We start from the raw sequence: 18,372 nt of genomic DNA on the forward strand, positions 1-18,372 counted from the left end.
GCACTTAAGATATGTACCATTTTATTCCAGTCTACATAGTTTCTGTTGAAATATCTGTTATTCAAATTGTTTTTCTCTTACAGGTAATGTATTGGTTCTTTTGGACTGCTTTCAAGATTTTATCTTTGTTTCTAATTTTCACAGATTGAACTCTTATGTGTCTTGACATGAATTTTTTAAGGTATCTAACTTGGGGTTCACTTAGCTTCCTGTATCTATAGTTTTATGTCTTTGCTAAATTGGGCAAATTTTCACTATTAAATGTTTGATTTCTTTTTTTGATTATACTTCTCTCTCTGAGACTCCAATGACATAAATGTTAAATATTTGTTATAGTGTATTTCAAAACATCTCTGAAACTCCTCAATTTTTCTCAGTCTACTTCTCCCTTTTGTTAAGGTTGTTTAATTTCTATTGTTCTGTCTTCAATTTCACTAATATTTTCTTCTGTCCTCCACATTCCACTGTTCAGACATTCATGGAGTTTTGTGTTTTTGTTTTGTTTTGGTTTTGGTTTTTGTATTCCTTAATTCTAAACTGTCTGTGTCTTCTTTGTATCTCCTATTGATTTGCTGAAGCGTTTCATTCTTTAGCATTTGTTTTAAATATGCCTGTAATTGCTCACTGAAACATTTTTATAATGTTGCTTTAAATCCTTGTCAGATAAGTCTAACATCTGTGTCACCTTGGTGTTATTTCCTGTTGATTGTCTTTTCTCATTCAAGTTGAGAACTACATTGTTCCTTGTATGATGAATGACTTTTAACTAAAATCTAGGCATTTGTGGTATTATGTTAAGAAACTCTGGATCTTAATTAAATTTTGTCCATTAGCTGCACATTCAGACACTGTTGTTGCAGAAGGAGGTGCTGCCCAGTTGTCGCCATACGGGAGAAAAATTCCAGGTTCTCCCCATTGACTTTCATTGACATTGGGAGAGGGAAGAAATCCTTGTTACTGCTTGATGAGAGTGGGATTTAGGCTCCCTGCTAAGCCTCTGCTAATAATTCCCTGACTAGGACGGGAAAGGACACCTTATTGTTGCTCCTCACTTTGCTTCCACCAACATTGAAAGGAGAGTGTGTTCCTACCACTAAGCAGCTGTGAAACTCCTGACATTTCAGTAGGCTTTGCCTGAAGTAACCCCAGTGGAGTGAGGGGAGAAGGGACATCTTATTACCACTAGGTAGGGGTTGAATCTAAGCTCCCCACATGGTCTCCACTGGCATGTCAGGGTGGGGGTTCTTGTTAAGTTGAGTTTGGAATGAAGTCTTCTCTCCTCACTCACCTTTCTTTGTTGCTTCCCCATTGCTGGAGTACTGAGGTACCTCTATATAACCTGATGAGTGCAGAAATCTAGAGTCTCTACCCAACTTTTGTTTGGCAGCTTTCTGATTTCCTGGATTTTCCAATATCCCGAGTGGGGACTCACCATTATGTCATTCCTACAACAAGTTTCCAACAGGTTTTTCACCTTCTCTCTATTTTTAACAGGTTTTTCACCTTCTATCCATTTTTAAGAATCTCCTTATGTTTCTTTCATTTATAATATTCAGGGTTTTTAGCTCTATTTCATGAAAGTAAGAGGGATATTTTCTTATTCCTATGTCCTAAAGTGGACATATTTGTCCACTTTATTTTTCCATAACTAGGATTTATAAGAATATTTTTGTGGAAAATATTTTTACTCATGAGAACTGTGACTTTTTACTGAGAGTAGAAATAATATTTTTACCTCAACAATATGAATTATATACTTATTAGTGTGCAAAAAGGCTGGAAACAAGATTTGAATATGAGTCAAAAAAGGAGAGTCCTAAATAACTGAGAGGTAAAAAAGTAAAAACAAAACAAAACAAAATGAAAAAGATACTTAAGAAAATATTGAGTGTCAATTTGGTGTAACTAAAAATATATAATCGGTTCAACAGAAAAAGGAAAAAATCAAAGTTGGGCATCAGATTAAAATTTTAGGATCACAACCAAAAATCAGTACAATAAACTTAGTTAAAAATAAATAAAAGGTAATTGTCCTTTGTAATTTTTGATTACTAGTACTTGTTTTATGGATGTCAATAATCTGTCCTACCAATCCCACCCATTTTCCTCCTAGACACAAACTATTCATGGATAATTTGCTTATATCTATTCTCTATTCAGAGATTCTTTTCTAACAGCCTATGCAATGTAGGAAATAAAATGAATTATTCCATTTCTTGGGCACAGTTCTATAGAAAAAGAGATAAGATATGATTCAAACTGGTTGTCTTTTTTGACACTTTGGGATTATAATTAAAAAAAAGTACTGCACAGTCTGTTGAACTTTTGATCTGAGAGGCTGTGTAAAGCAGAGATAACTGAAGCAAAGCACACCTCAAATCCAAATAGTGAATCAATCTCTCTGAATAAAGGTCAAGACTTGTGTGGCCCTGGAACCATTGGGAAAATAATATGGCTCCTGACTTACCAGCTTCTACAGCAAATCTTTAGAAGCCACATTTTAATTTTTGCCTGTGGGTTTTATAACATATCTCTCTTTGTTTATGTAAATTAGGTTTTAAAAATATTAATGAGACTCTCTCATTTAGGTAAATGTTATTCTCTAAGTTCTCAAAATTTAATACAGAACATGTTTTTTTCACATATTATCACTTGACTTTTATTCTAAGATTTAAACTGTAATTGATAACTTTTACTTTGAAAGCTTATACATTAAAAAAGAGTAGAGCATAAAGAAAGGAGAGGGATAAGGAGGGTGGGAGGGAGATGCAAGAAGGAGGGGATATGGGGATATATGTATATGTATAGCTGATTCACTTTGTTATACAGCAGCAACTAACACAACAATCTAAAGCAATTATACTCCAGTAAAGATGATAAAAACAAAACAAAACAGAACAAAAACTATAGTCCAGGATTGCAAGCAAAAATAAAAAAAAGAAAGAAAGAAATAAAAAGGAATGGGAGAAATCCAAGGCTTGTTTTGAAATTTATCAGCATATAAAGTGACTCATTTAAAAAAAAACTATATATATTGTGAGTGATAAAATACACAGTGGAGAGCACTTTCCATAAAAATCTAATCAACTCAGAAAAAAGTAAAGTACAACAAGGCAGGATAAATAATAATTTGTACATAAATATCTGTTCAGTACAAGGTGAGATATTATAAGTCAAATTAATTAAGAATGATTACCAAATACAATGAATGTAATAAATAATTTGGGAGATAAGAGTTGGAGAACTACATTAGTCTCAGAGCACTTCATGGATGATTAAGTCAGGCTGGGGAGAAAATGGAGGAAAAAATTTACACTCATTTTCAAGTGAGAGTATTAAAATTAATATTTCTAAGTTTGAAATACCAAAAGTATAGATATACAATAACTATAAAGAATTAGAGGATTATGGAATCTAGAAAGGAGAACTGTCACCCAGGGAACTCATTTTAACAAGGGAAAATTTCTATTTTTGAAAAATAAATAAATAGATAATGCCATTAGTCATGTAGTAAGGCATATTAGTAGAAGAAAAGTCTTGTTCTGAGTAGGTCATCAGAGGACACTAGTCAGTAATATAGTGCAATTGTATGATGATACAATTGTAAAAATATGGTACTGATCAAGAATGCTTGCTCAGTGTTATATAACTGATGCAGTGTGAGCTCATAATTGTTACTGTATTTCCACTTGCTGATCTTTTGGTTTGACTCTCATTCCATCCCCACACTTTTGTGGTACTCTTTCGGACACAGGGGGAATTTTTGCTTAGAAAAGGAAAGTAGCTAGCTCTTATGGAAACATGCCACAACTTTGATTACCTTACTGTTGTATTCTTTCTTATGAAAAGCAGAAAAAAAGCACTCCATTCTACAAAAATATTTGGAATGGTGTTTTGTTTTATTATGGCATCATTCTATACTTATAAAAAGATGAAACAGTCATCACTATGGAAGAAAAAATAGGGTGTAGTTATTCCATTTATTTATCAAGTTACACCAATCCAAATATGGTTATTTTTTCTAATCACCATTTTTTTATTGATAAAGACGTGTATCTGAAAAATGTGAAATAAAATTTTTCATTCATCATTCTGCAAAATGGATGTTTCTACTCATTAAGCCCTTATGCCTATATTTTGGATGCATTAGACCAGGATTTTAAAAATTGTCCAAAAATATTTCAATATGAGGAGATAAATGGCTTGACAAAAATATTTATATTAACTGTTCATGCTTCCACATTTATGTAGATGTACTCCCCTTAAAAAAGAGAATACTGATGAAAAATTATTCCCTTGAAGTTGACATTTCAGAGCTAGGATCTAGAATTATAATTCTTAAGCTAGAATGCTCTAACATAGGAGAATGAATCTAATGTTATTATTGGAATAAACTGATTTATCCATCTTGTAAGGGGTAAAAGTAAAACTGAAAACATTATAAAATTCTATATTGTGATATATTGGACTCTAGAAAAGAGAATTCAATTTCCAAAAAAGAAGATAAAAATTAGTACTTTTTGGAAAGATTTTATATCCACCATGCTAACTCCTTATGACCTCAACAGACATCATCATGCTGGACAATATGCAGTTGAAATAATATCATTCTTTAAACGTACTTTGCTTTTAAATTCTTTTGAAAATCAAAATGTTTACAGATACTCTATGAATTATTACATGTAACTATTTTATAAAATTCAAACCAAGACATTTTCACAGAAAATATAGAAATACAAATTGAGTGCAGACTCAAATGAACTCAGAAAGTTAATAAAAGAGCTGTTTACTATAAGGTCATTACTATACCAATATCTTAATTTCTATAAACTTCTATTTACATTGTCCCAGATACAGGCAAAAAAAGTTGAGTTTTGTAACACATCAACTCTCACTTGATGATGGATGGTAGCAAGGAAAATATATCTGGAATCTTGAGGAGAGAAAGAGAAAGTCTTCAGAAACATCAAAAATTCTTTAAGAGTGGCAAAGGATAAATCGTTGCTGGAAAGTTTTAATAATAAAGCATTTTGTAATAAAAGGTCTATGTATTTAGTTTGGCTAACAATGTGAAAGTCATTCTAGATTTCTTCTTTTCTCTTGCCCCATCATGTACCATGCTCTTGTTCCATGTAATTTTTACTCACTATAAAAAACCCTTTCCAATGCTGATTCATCATCTCTCACTTGAGCTACAGTGATAGTTCCCCAACTACTATCCTTGATTTCAATTTATCTCCTCCAGCACTCTCGCTTCATTTCCACCTTCAATCCACTGTTGACAACCTCCAAGTATTTTTCCAAAGTATATCTTCAGCCACCTAGTTTTATCTCCAATGAATTTCAAAGACACTCAACAACCTGTAAAAGCCTGAACACAAAGATGCTGTAATGAAAAACTTGAATTGACAAAATACTATTGAAAAGAAAAGAAAATGTATACAACTAATGCATCAGAGTCTCAGAGAAATTGGTAAAATTTAGAGCAAAGTTGTAATCTTATGATAAATTTAGGAGATACTGTGATGTAAATACATTTGAATATACTTTAACATACATTATTGAACACTTTACTTAAGTACATAGAATACAGGGATTAATAAGGATCCTTTTTTTCCTGAATTGTTTCACATTTAGCAGGGAGACAAAATTTATTTTAATAGGCATTATATAATCAGGAGACTAGGAGGTCAGAAGATGCACAGAAGAATGACAGCTCAATTCAACATAGGGCAGTCAATAAAACTATTGCCCTTTACAGGCATGAGCTTATGAAGTGACATTTTGGATTCAACCTCAAAGATGAAAATTATGTCTGGGTGTTGCATCAAAAGACCACATTCAGCTGTTACATAAAGGCATGCTCTACCTGTTTATTTCAAGATTCTTAACATTTAAAAGGTAATCATGGTTTCTAAATTATTTAAACTTTCTTTAAAAATATATATTTTAAATAATATATATGTAAATTATATACAATGCATGATTACACAAGTATATATTATATAAACATTTATAAAATATACAATTATCCAAATATAATTTTTGAATGATTATAACATATCTCACATTTTAATTCTTCTAACCCATCAACTTCTCTAAAGCAACTTTTCACTTCTCTATCAAGCCAGTAATAGTGGTACATCAATGAATTGAGATAACAGGAAGCTATTAAACAGAATCTTTTGATAGGCAGGGTAATAAAGAAAAGAGCATGGTTTTTTGAATCTTTGGAGGCAGAGATACTTGTAACTGAGCCTAATTCTGATGATCATTATACAAATACTTGCTTCTAGTTTTTATCATCTCAATTTTGTGCTTTCATTTATTTTTGAAATGCAAGACTAATATTTACCAAATGGGTGCTTTTGATTTAAATGAACTTGCACAAATAAAATGCGACACCAAGTTCTTTCACAGAGTTGCAACACTAAACATGTATTAGCCATCCCCCACCCCCAACCATTCCTAAGAATATTTGTTTAAGAAAACTGAAGACTTTTTTTTAATAATTTGAAGAATTCTGGACACCAATGTTGATAGTATAGTTTGGATTTCATTCAAATGTAACAAATCAGTGTATGCCATATATTTAGGTATGCTATTTCCTCCATTACATACTTAGCATTATCATTATTCCATAGCATTTTTTCTCAGATGTGTTTGTGTTGTTCTTGGGATACAGGGAGTACAGTGGTTAACTAAAAGTTTCTTGAGTCAAACAGCCTATCTTGGATCCTGGCTCTACCTCCTGGTATTGGAAAAGTAACTTAACCTCTTTGCTCTGAAGTTTTCTCAAGTGTCAGAGAGATATAGAATGTTCCAACCTACTTCAGTAGGTTGATGCAATGATTAAATATGATGGTATGTATAAAGGGCTTCCCACAATATCTGGCATAAATAAAGGGCTCAATAAATATCACCTGCTCCTGCTCTTGTTTCTATTGCTGTTGTTTCAAAGGATCATTCTCCTCCATTGAGCCACATCAAGATATGCCGACATGATTATCTACCCCAACCCCTCTCACTTTGACCAGGAAAAAAACCTGGTGTGTGTTGATCTAGGTGCACACCATTGGATATATATATATATATATATATATATATATATATATATATATATATATACACACATATATATATATATATATATATATATATATATATGTTTGGATTCAGTGGAGATTGTAAGGAGAGCTATGCCAGTGCCACACATGCCTCAAAGCCACTCTTTGCAGAGCTGAACTGTAAGGCTGAACTCTGCGGAAGAAGGTTTCTCTCCCACAGGAAAAAGAGAGTAGTGAGTAAGTACCCAGCTACCCGCGTTGTACAAGGACCTAGCTGGAGAAACCCATTTCTCTCCATCATCATCCAGAGTACTGAGACAGAACCTCCATGTCTTGGGGGAAGGAGGAGATAGGAAAAGAGGCAGATAAGAATATCAAAGGGCATTAAAGGCAGAAAGTTTCTGCTGCCTACATCCAGGACTTCAGCGGGAAGTCTGGTCATTCTGGGAGTACCCCAGCCAAGGATCCACCCACTAAGTACTTGGGCACCCTCAACCCTGAGTGCAAAACCCACACCTGCCCCCACTCTGCAGTGGTTCCTTGTGTGCACTCTCAAGTGCAACAGAGAGATCAAGTCTGATAAATGGAATGCTAGCAGACAAACAGACCACAATCTGTGGACTGAAAGTAGAACAAGCAGAAGAGTCGTATGAGGAGTGGAGGAATTGGGGAGATATTGTTTAAGAGTAAAGATATGGGGCTTCCCTGGTGGTGCAGTGGTTGAGGGTCCGCCTGCCGATGCAGGGGACACGGGTTCGTGCCCCAGTCCGGGAGGATCCCACATGTCACGGAGCTGCTGGGCCCGTGAGCCTGTGCTCTGCAACGGGAGAGGCCACGGCGGTGAGAGGGCCGCATATCACAAAAAAAAAAAAAAAAGAGTAAAGATCTGCAGCTACTAAGTACATAAGTCCTGGAGAGCTAATGTACAGCATAGTGATTATGAACAATCATATTGTTTATATACAAATAATTGCTGAGAGAGTAAATCTTAACTGCCATGATCACAAAAAATAAATGATAATGATGTGACATTATAGAGATGTTAGCTAATGCTACAGTTGTATTCATATTGCAATGTACAAATGTATCAAATCAACACTTTTGGTAAACCCTAAACTCACACAGTTATATGTCAATTTTCTCACCGATAATATAAATAAATACATACATACATACATAAAATTATACAATTTCTCTGAACAAAACCCCTAGTGGTTTACCATCCCATTCCAAATAAAAGTTAAATTTCTTACAAAGTGTCTAGTCCCAGGTATGTCTCATGTTCTCTATCTTGATACTCTAATACTCAAACACTAACTCTTCTGAAGAAAAACTGGTCTCCATATTTTCCCTGAAATATATAAGGTGTTTCCTCACCTTAAGAATAAAAGCATAGAGTAAGTGATACACGTCAAAAGCATTACAGTTGAGGGCTTCCCTGGTGGCGCAGTGGTTGAGAGTCTACCTGCCGATGCAGGGGACACGGGTTCGTGCCCCGGGCCGGGAATATCCCACATGCCGCAGAGCGGCTGGGCCCGTGAGCCATGGCCGCTGAGCCTGCGCGTCCGGAGCCTGTGCTCCGCAATGGGAGAGGCCACGACAGTGAGAGGCCCGCGTACCGAAAAAAAAAAAAAATGCATTACAGGTGGAAGGAGCAGAAAGAATAAAAATCCTAATATTAGGAAAGGGTCACTAACAAAGCTTCCTTGAGTCATGTGGAGCTTATGCAACAAATTGGAAAATTGAGAGTCTCCAAATGAATGGCTGATTTTCTCCATGAGACATTTGTTGAGTCCCATAGAAATTACTTGCAATCTGGGAAGGTAGTAAGCTACAATAAAAGCTTCTAAAACATAGAGTTAAAAAACTCATTTCTGTAATGAAAACTATAATCGAGCACAAGAGCAAAACAAACAAACAAATCATGAATGTAGTATGGATACAGGCTACAACATAAATGAATTTTGAATACATAAGGCTAAGTAGAGGATTTAGTCACAAAAGACCACTTATAGTATGAATTTAAATATATGAACTATCTATAATGGGCAAACCTACAGAGATAGAAAGTAGATTTGTGGCTGCTTGTGGCTGGGGGGAAAGGAGGTTTGGGATCAGGATTTCTTATGGGGGTAAAGAAAAAGTTATAAAATTGATTGCAGTGAAGGATGCACAATTCTGAGAATATATAAAAATCCACTGAATTGTACATTTTAACTGTGTGAATTATATCCTGTGAGCCATTAACTGTATGTATCCTGTACACCTCAAACTGATCTAGGTTATTTTTTTTTAACACCTTTATTGAAGTATAATTGCTTCACAATGTTGTATTAGCTTCTGCTGTATAACAAACTGTATCAGCTATATGTATTCATATATCCTTATATCCCCTCCCTCTTGCATCTCCCTCCCACACTCCCTATCCCACCATTCTAGGTGGTCACAAAGCACCAAGCTGATCTCCTGGTGCTATGCAGCTGCTTCTGACTAGCTTTTTTACATTTGGTAGTGTATATATGTCAGTGCTACTATCACACTTTGCCCCAGCTTAACCTTCCCCCTCCCTGTGTCCTCAAGTCCATTCTCTATGTCTGTATCTTTATTCCTCTTCTGCCCCTGTCCCTAGGTTCATTAGAAACTTTTTTTTTTTTAGATTCCATATATATGTGTTAGCATATAGTATTTGGTTTTCCCCTTTTGACTTACTGCACTCTGTATGACAGACACCAGGTTCATCCACCTCACTATAAATAGCTCAATTTCATTTATTTTATGGCTAATTTTCCCTTGTATATATGTGCCACATCTTCTTTATCCATTCATCAGTCCATCCATCTGTTGATGGAAACTTAGGTTGCTTTCATGACCTGGCTACAGTAAATAGTGCTGCAATGAGCAATGCAGTATATGTCTCTTTTTGAATTATTGTTTTCTCAAGGTATATGTCCAGGAGTGGGATTGCTGGGTAACATGGTATTTCTATTTTTAGTTTCTTAGGGAATCTCCATGCTGTTCTCCATAGTAGCTGTATCAATTTACATCTGCACCAACAATGCAAGAGGGTTCCCTTTCCTACACACCCTCTCTAGCATTTATTGTTTGTAGATTTTTGATGAAGGCCGTTCTGACTGGTGTGAGGGAATACCTTACGGTAGTTTTGATTTGCATTTCTCTAATGATTAGTGATGTTGGGTATCCTTTCATGTGTTTGTTGGCAATCTCTATATCTTCTTTGGAGAAATGTCTATTTAGGTCTTCTGCCTATTTTTGGATTGGATTGTTTGTTTTTTTGATATTGAGCTACATGAGCTGCTTGTATACTTTGGAGATTAGTCCTTTGTCAGTTACTTTGCTTGCAAATATATTCTCCCATTGTGAGGACTTTCTTTTCATCTTGTTTATGGTATCCTTTGCTATGAAAAGGCTTTTAAGTTTCATTAGGTCCCATTTGCTAATTTTTGTTTTTATTTCCATTTCTCTAGGAGGTGGGTCACAAAGGATCTTGCTGTGATTTTTGTCATAGAGTGTTTTGCCTATGTTTTACTCTAAGAGTTTTGTAGTGTCTGTCCTTACATTTGGGTCTTTAATCCATTTTAATTTTATTTTTGTGTATGGTGGTAGGGAGTGTTCTAATTTCATTCTTCTCCGTGTAGCTGTCCAGTTTTCCAGGCACCACTTATTGAACAGGCTGTCTTTTCTCCATTGCATATCCTTGCCTCCTCTATCATAGATAAGGTGACCATATGTGCATGGATTTATCTCTGGGCTTTCTATCCTTTTCCATTCATCTATATTTTTGGTTTTGTGCCAGTACCATACTGTCTTGTTTACTGTAGCTTTGTAGTATAGTCTGAATTCAGGGAGCCTGTTTCCTCCACTCCGTTTTTCTTTCTGAAGATTGCTTTGGTTATTCGGTGTCTTTTGTTTTTCCATATACATTGTAAATTTCTTTTCTACTTCTGTGAAAAATGCCATTGGTAGATTGATAGGGATTGCATTGAATCTGTAGATTGCTTTAGATAGTATACTCATTTTCACAATGTTGATTCTTCCAATCCATGAACATGGTATATCTCTCCATCTGTTTTTATCATCTTTAATTTCTTACATAAGTGTTTTATAGTTTTCTGCCTACATGTCTTTTGTCTCCTTAGGTAGGTTTATTCCTAGGCATTTTATCTTTATGTTGCAATGGTAAATGGCAGTGTTTCTTTAATTTCTCTTTCAGAATTTTGTCATTAGTGTATAGGAATGCAAGAGATTTCTGTACATTAACTTTGTATCCTGCTACTTTACTAAATTTATTGCTTCATTAGCTCTAACAGTTTTCTGGTATTATCTTTAGGATTCTCTATGTATCGTATCATGTCATCTGTAAACAGTGACAGTTTTACTTCTTTCCCAATTTGGATTCCTTTTATTTCTTTTTCTTTGCTGATTGACATGGCTAAAACTTCCAAAACTATGTTGAATAATAGTGAGACTGGGCACCCTTGTCTTGTTCCTGATCTTAGAGGAAATGGTCTCAGTTTTTCACAAATGAGAATGTTGTTGGCTGTGGGTTTGTCATATATGACCTTTATTATGTTGAGGTAGGTTCCCTCTATGCCTACTTAGTGGAGAGTTTTTATCGTAAATCCATGTTGAATTTTGTTGAAAACTTTTTCTGCACCTATTGAGATTATCATAAGGTTTTTGTCATCAAATTTGTTAATATGGTGTATCACATTGATTGATTTGTGTATACTGAAGAATCCTTGCATTCCTGGGATAAACCCCACTTCATCATGGTGTATGATCCTTTTAATGTGCTGTTGGATTCTGTTTGCTAGTATTTCATTGAGGATTTTTGCATCTATGTTCATTAGTGATATTGGCTTGTAGTTTTCTTTCTTTATGACATGTTGTCTGGTTTTGGTATCAGTGTGATGGTGGCCTTGTAGAATGAGTTTGGGAGTATTTCTCCCTCTGATATATTATGGAAGAGTTTAAGAAGGATAGGTGTTAGCTCTTCTCTAAATGTTTGATAGAATTCGCCTGTGAAGCCATCTGGTCCTGGGCTTTTGTTTCTTGGCAGATTATTAATCACAGTTTCAATTTCAGTGCTTGTGATTGGTCTGATTATATTTTCTCTTTCTTCCTGGTTCCGTCTCAGAAGGATATGCTTTTCTAAGAATTTGTCCATTTCTTCCAGGTTGTCCATTTTATTGACATACAATTACTTGTAGTAATCTCTCATGATCCTTTGTATTTCTGCAGTGTCAGTTGTTACTTCTCTTTTTCATTTCTAATTCTGTTGATTTGAGTCTCCTCCATTTTTTCTTCATGAGTCTGGCTAATGGTTTATCAATTTTATTTACCTTCTCAAGAACCAGCTTTTAGTTTATTGATCTTTGCTATCATTTTCTTCCTTTCTTTTTCATTTATTTCTGATCTGATCTTTCTGATTTCTTTCCTTCTGCTAACTTTGGGTTTTGTTTGTTCTTTCTCTAATTGCTTTAGGTGTAAGTTAAGGTTGTTTATTTGAGATGTTTCTTGTTTCTTGAGGTAGGATTGTATTGCTATAAATTTCCTTCTTAGAACTGCTTTTGCTGCATCCCATAGGTTTTGGGCCATAGTGTTTTCATTTTCATTTGTTTCTAGGTATTTTTTGATTTCCTCTTTCATTTATTCAGTTATTTAGTTGCATATTGTTTTGTCTCCTTGTGTTGGTATTTTTTACATTTTTTCCCTGTAATTGATATCTAGTCTCATAACATTGTGATTGGAAAAGATATTTGATAAGTTTTCACTTTTCTTAAATTATCAGGGTTTGATTCATGACCCAAGATATGATCTATCCTGGAGAATGTTCCAGGAGCATTTCAGAAAAAAGTGTATTCTCTTGTTTTTGGTTGAAATGTCCTATAAATATCAATTAATCCATGTTGTTTAATGTATCATTTAAAGCTGTGTTTCCTTATTTATTTTCATTTTGGATGATCTTTCCATTGGTGAAAGTGGGGTGTTAAAGTCCCCTACTAATATTGTGTTACTGTTGATTTCCCCTTTTATGGCTGTTAGATTTGTCTGATGTATTGAAGTGCTCCTATGTTGGATGCATAAATATTTGCAATTGTTATATCTTCTTTTTGGATTGATCCCTTGGTCATTGTGTAGTGTTCTTCTTTGTCTCTTGTATTAGTCTTTATTTTAAAGTCTATTTTTCCTGATATGAGAATTGCTACTCCAACTTTCATCTGATTTCCATTTGTGTGGAATATCTTTTTCCATTCCTTCACTTTCAGTCTGTATGTGCCCCTATGTCTGAAGTGGGTCTCTTGTAGACAGCATATATACAGGTCTTGTTTTTTATCCATTCAGCCATTCTAAATCTTTTAGTTGGAGTATTTAATCCATTTACATTTAAGGAAATTATTGATATGTATGCCCCTATTACCATTTTCTTAATTGTTTTGGGTTTGTTATTGTAGGTCTTTTCCTTCTTTTGTGTTTCCTTCCTAGAGAAGTTTTTTTAGCATTTGTTGTAAAGCTGGTTTGGTCGTGCTGCATTCTCTTAATTTTTGCTCATCTGTAAAGGTTTTAATTTCTCCATCGAGTCTGAATGAGATCCTTGCTGCATAGAGTAATGTTCGTTGTAGGTTTTTCCCCTTTCCTCACTTTAAATATGTCCTGCCACTTCCTTCTGGCTTACAGAGTTTCTGCTGAAAATTCAATTGTTAGGCTTATGGCGGTTCCCTTGTATGTTATTTGTTGCTTTTCCGTTTTTGCTTTTATTATTTTTTTCTTTGTATTTAATTTTTGATAGTTTAATTACTATGTGTCTTGGCATGTTCTCCTTGCCTTTATCCTGTATGGGACACTCTGTGTTTCCTGGACGTGACTATTTCCTTTCCCATGTTAGGGAAGTTCGCATGTATAATCTCATCAAATATTTTCTCAGACCATTTCTTTTTCTCTACTTCTTCTGGGACCCTTATTATTCTAATGTTGGTGCATTTAGTGTTGTCCCAGAGGGCTCTGAGATTCTCCTCAATTCTTTTCATTCTTTTTCCTTTATTCTGCTCTGTGGCAATTATTTCCACTCTTTTATCTTCCAGGTCACTTCTCCGTTCTTCTGCCTCCATTATTCTGCTACTGATTTCTTGTAGGGAATTTTAAATTTCATTTATTGTGTTGTTCTTCATTGTTTGTTTGCTCTTTAGTTCTTCTAGGTCCTTGTTAAACATTTCTTGTATTTTCCCCATTGTATTTCCAAGATTTTGGGTCACATTTACTATCATTACTCTGAATTATTTTTCAAGTAGACTGCCTAATTCCTCTTCATTTGTTTGGTATGGTGGGTTTCTACCTTACTCCTTCAGCTACTTCATATTTCTCTGCCTTCTCATTTTGCTTAACTTACTGTGTTTGGGTTCTCCTTTTTGCAGGCTATAGGTTTGTAGTTCCCATTGTTTTTGGTGTCTGCCTCCAGTGGGTGAGGTTGGTTCAGTGGCTTATGTAGGCTTCCTGGTGGAGGGAAAAGGTGCATTTTTTTCTGGTGGTTGGAGAAGGTCTTATCTTTCTGGTGGGCAGGACCATGTCTGGTGGTGTGTTTTGGGGTGTCTGTGTACTTAGTATGACTTTAGGCAGCCTCTCTTATAATGGGTGGGTTTGTGTTACTGTCTTGCTAGCTGTTTGGCATGGGATGACCAGCCCTGGAGCTTGCTGGACGTTGGGTGGAGCTGGTTCTTAGCACTGAGACAAAGATCTCTTGCAGATCTCTCACCAATTGATATTACATGGGTTGGGAGGTCTCTGGTGGTCCAATGTCCTGAGCTTGACTCTTCCACCTCAGAGGCTCAGGCCTGACAACAGGCTGCAACACCAAGACCCTCTCAGCCCCATGGCTGAGAAGAAAATGGAGAAAAAAATAAAGAAAAAAAATGAAAAAATAATAAAATTGAGAAATTAAAAAAATAAATTAAAATAAAAACAAAATTAATATAAAAGAAGAGAGCAACCAAACCAACAAGCAAGTCCACTGACGATAACAAGCACTAAAAACTAAACTAAGATAAACATAAAAATCAGAAACTAATAAATTTTAGACTGCAAATCCTATGTCTATATTTGCTCCCAAAGTCCAATACCTCAGTTTGGGACAATTTGTTGTCTCTTCAGGTATTCCATAGATGCAGAGTAAATTGGATTGATTGTGGGATTTAATCCACTGCTCCTGAGGCTTCAGGGAGAAATTTCCCTTTCTCTTCTTTGTTTGAACAGCTCCTGGATTCAGCTTTGGTTCTGGCCCCACCTCTGAGTGTAGGTTGCCCTCAGGCATCTGTTCCCCTCCCAGACAGGAGGGGGTTAAAGCCGTGGCTGATTAGGGCACTCTTGCTCACTGAGACTCATGAGGAGGGAGGGGTTTTGTAGTCATAATTGGAAGTCCAGTGAGACTGCATTGACAGAGGCCAATGTGATGTTGCAACAACTGGAGGCATGCCATGTTTTCTCCCAGGGATTTTGTCCCTGGATCACAGAACCCTGGCAGTGATGGGCGGCACAGGCTCCCTGGGAAGTTGTGGATAGTGACCTGCCCTTGCATACAGGATTCTTGGTGGCAGCAGCAGTAGCATTAGTGTTTCATGCCCGTCTCTGTGGTCTGAGCTGATAGACGCAGCTTGCACCCATCTCTGCAGTTCACTTAGGCGGTGCTCTGCCTTCTGTGGGCACATGGGGAGGGAATCGCTGTGCTCAAGTACCCTGAAAAAGTGGTCTGTTGCATTTTGGCAGGTCCAGACATTTTCCTGGACTCCCTCTTGGCTAGCTGTGGTGCACTAGCCCCCTCAGGCTGTTTTCACGCAGCCAACCCAAGTCCTCTCTCTGGGATCTGACCTCCAAAGACCGAATCTCAGCTCTCAGCCCCCACACACCCTGGTGGTTGAGAAGACAAGCCTCTCAGGCTGTTGATTGTTGGTCGGCACTGAGCCTCTGTGTGGGAATCTCTCCAATTTGCCTTCTGCACCCCTGCTGTTGTGCTCTCCTCCATGGCTCCAAAGTTTTCCCCCACCCAACTTCTGTCTCTGCCAGTGAAGGGGCTTCCTAGTGTGTGGAAACTTTTCCTCCTTCACAGCTCTCTCCCAGATGTGCACGTGCCATCCCTATTCTTTTGTCTGTGATTTTTCTTTCTTCTTTTGCCCTAGCCATGTACGTGGCAATTTTCTTGCCTTTTGAGAAGTCTGAGGTCTTCTGCCAGCATTCAGTAGGTGTTCTGTAGGAGTTATTCCATGTGTAGGTGTATATTTGATGTGTTTGGGGGGAGGAAAGTGATCTCTATGTCTTATTCCTCTGCCATCTTGAAGGTGCCCCTCCTGTTCTAGGTTATTGAGAAATATTAACTGTTTTAAACCTTATTACAACACTATGATGTGCATATTGTTTATTATCCTTCTATATAAAAAAGTAAACAGATGCAAAAACGTTTGCTCCTTGGCTGCACCCTAGGAAGTGATGAAACCTGTAGATGAAAACATGTGGTCAATGTAGAGTATCCATGCTCTTCATTTTTACAGTATACTATATTTGTCAGATGGTAATTTAATGTATTCACTTATATAATAGCAGGATCCATTTGGATATTCAACATCATGTGGAAAAATAGTAACTGATTTTTTTTTCCCCCCACAGGGCCAGGAGGATTACATATACTATATCTTGCTCTGGTCACATCAGAAACCCAAAGGAGCTGTAACTTGGAGCAGAAAACATGCTCTCCCACCATTGCAAGTTATTATTTTAATCAGAGTTTACTCTGTGCATCAATGACCTGAAACCACCAGCAAAAAGTAATCATGCCTACAATTGTCATCCTGGGCTGCTGACACTAAGCAGTGGTTTCTTTCTCTTGACACCTACTGCTTAGCTGCTGGCATGACAAGTTGTTTTCTCACTGAAGCTCCAGTAAAACACTATTGATTTTTTCTGAATGGCTAAAAACGTGTCACTTTCTTTTTATCTCACTTGCATTGGTCTGGGACTGTAATTTTCCAACCTAGGCATAACATGGCTAAAAATACCAATCTCTTACATTTAAAAAGAGTGAAAATTACTAATAATTTTCCTCTTTTCTTTATTTTTAACCCAATGAATCCCAATGAATACAATGAAATAGGTAGCTTTTCTCTCGGGTGAACTTCTTAATGATGAGTTATTCAACTTTATAAAGTTCTTCTCAGCCAAAGAAATATCATTTTCTGGCCAAAGGGGGAAAAATCCTACTGAAATATAAGTCTAAACTTTCAGAAAGTCAGTGGCAGTCACAGTAAATATTTTTGCCTTTGCTTTATTTTTCCTCACTGCATTTTTCGAGCCTGATGGGGTAAGTCCTTCCATTTTACACATATATCTATTTATCTCAAGGTAAGAACAAAATATGAGTTGTCACAGTTGAATATGTTCATTTTATATAAAAATTTGTGATTATCATAGAAGGGATTTGTACATTGTAGTGGAGATACTAGGAGTGTCTTTCTCCCTGAGAAACTATTCAGAAAGATGTCTTTATAATGAAGCCTGTAGTTCAGTATCCGTTACCCTACATTCTAGCTGAAGACCAGGAGTAGAAGAGAAAAGAAAGGAGAAAAGATAGCCATTGAAATTTATCTCTACCACAATAACTGCCAATACTATTTATTATAACTTTCTATCAAGCACCATCTTAATCACACATATGAATTATCTTGTATACTCCCTACAGAAACACCATGAGATAGATTTTTATTAACTTCATCTTACATTTGAGAAAACAAATAATCAGAAATTTTAAGGAACTGCATTTAATTGTACTATATAAAAAAGTTGAACCAAGATCTGAGTCAAAACTTATATCCTTTAAGCACAATGATATAAACCATAAACCTTATCTGCTCAATTTCTTTATTACTAAATTATGTGGATTGGTCATTTGATGATATTTAAGGTAAGCTTTATTGTTGAATATCCAAAAAAACAATGAAAATAAGAGAACACACCTTAAGGTCAGAGAAGTGTGTGTGCGTGGAGAGGGTGGGGGGTAAAAGAAATGGCAATCAGCAGAGAGAATATGAAATATTTAGATATACCCCATTGTTCCTTAGCAGTAAGTGGTTGTCCATAACATAGAAGCATTCTACGAAAAACAGGGAAATTGACCCAATGGGACCAAATATTTCCTCAGAATGTTTCTCAATATAGCTCTTTTGACAGAAACTAACACTTTTTTATAAGTTATTTATTATAATTTATTTTTCAAAAAACAATCCAATTGATGAATTTCTAAAAT

Source organism: Stenella coeruleoalba, assembly GCF_951394435.1.
Source record: "Stenella coeruleoalba genome assembly, chromosome: 13".
Lineage (NCBI taxonomy): Eukaryota > Metazoa > Chordata > Mammalia > Artiodactyla > Delphinidae > Stenella > Stenella coeruleoalba.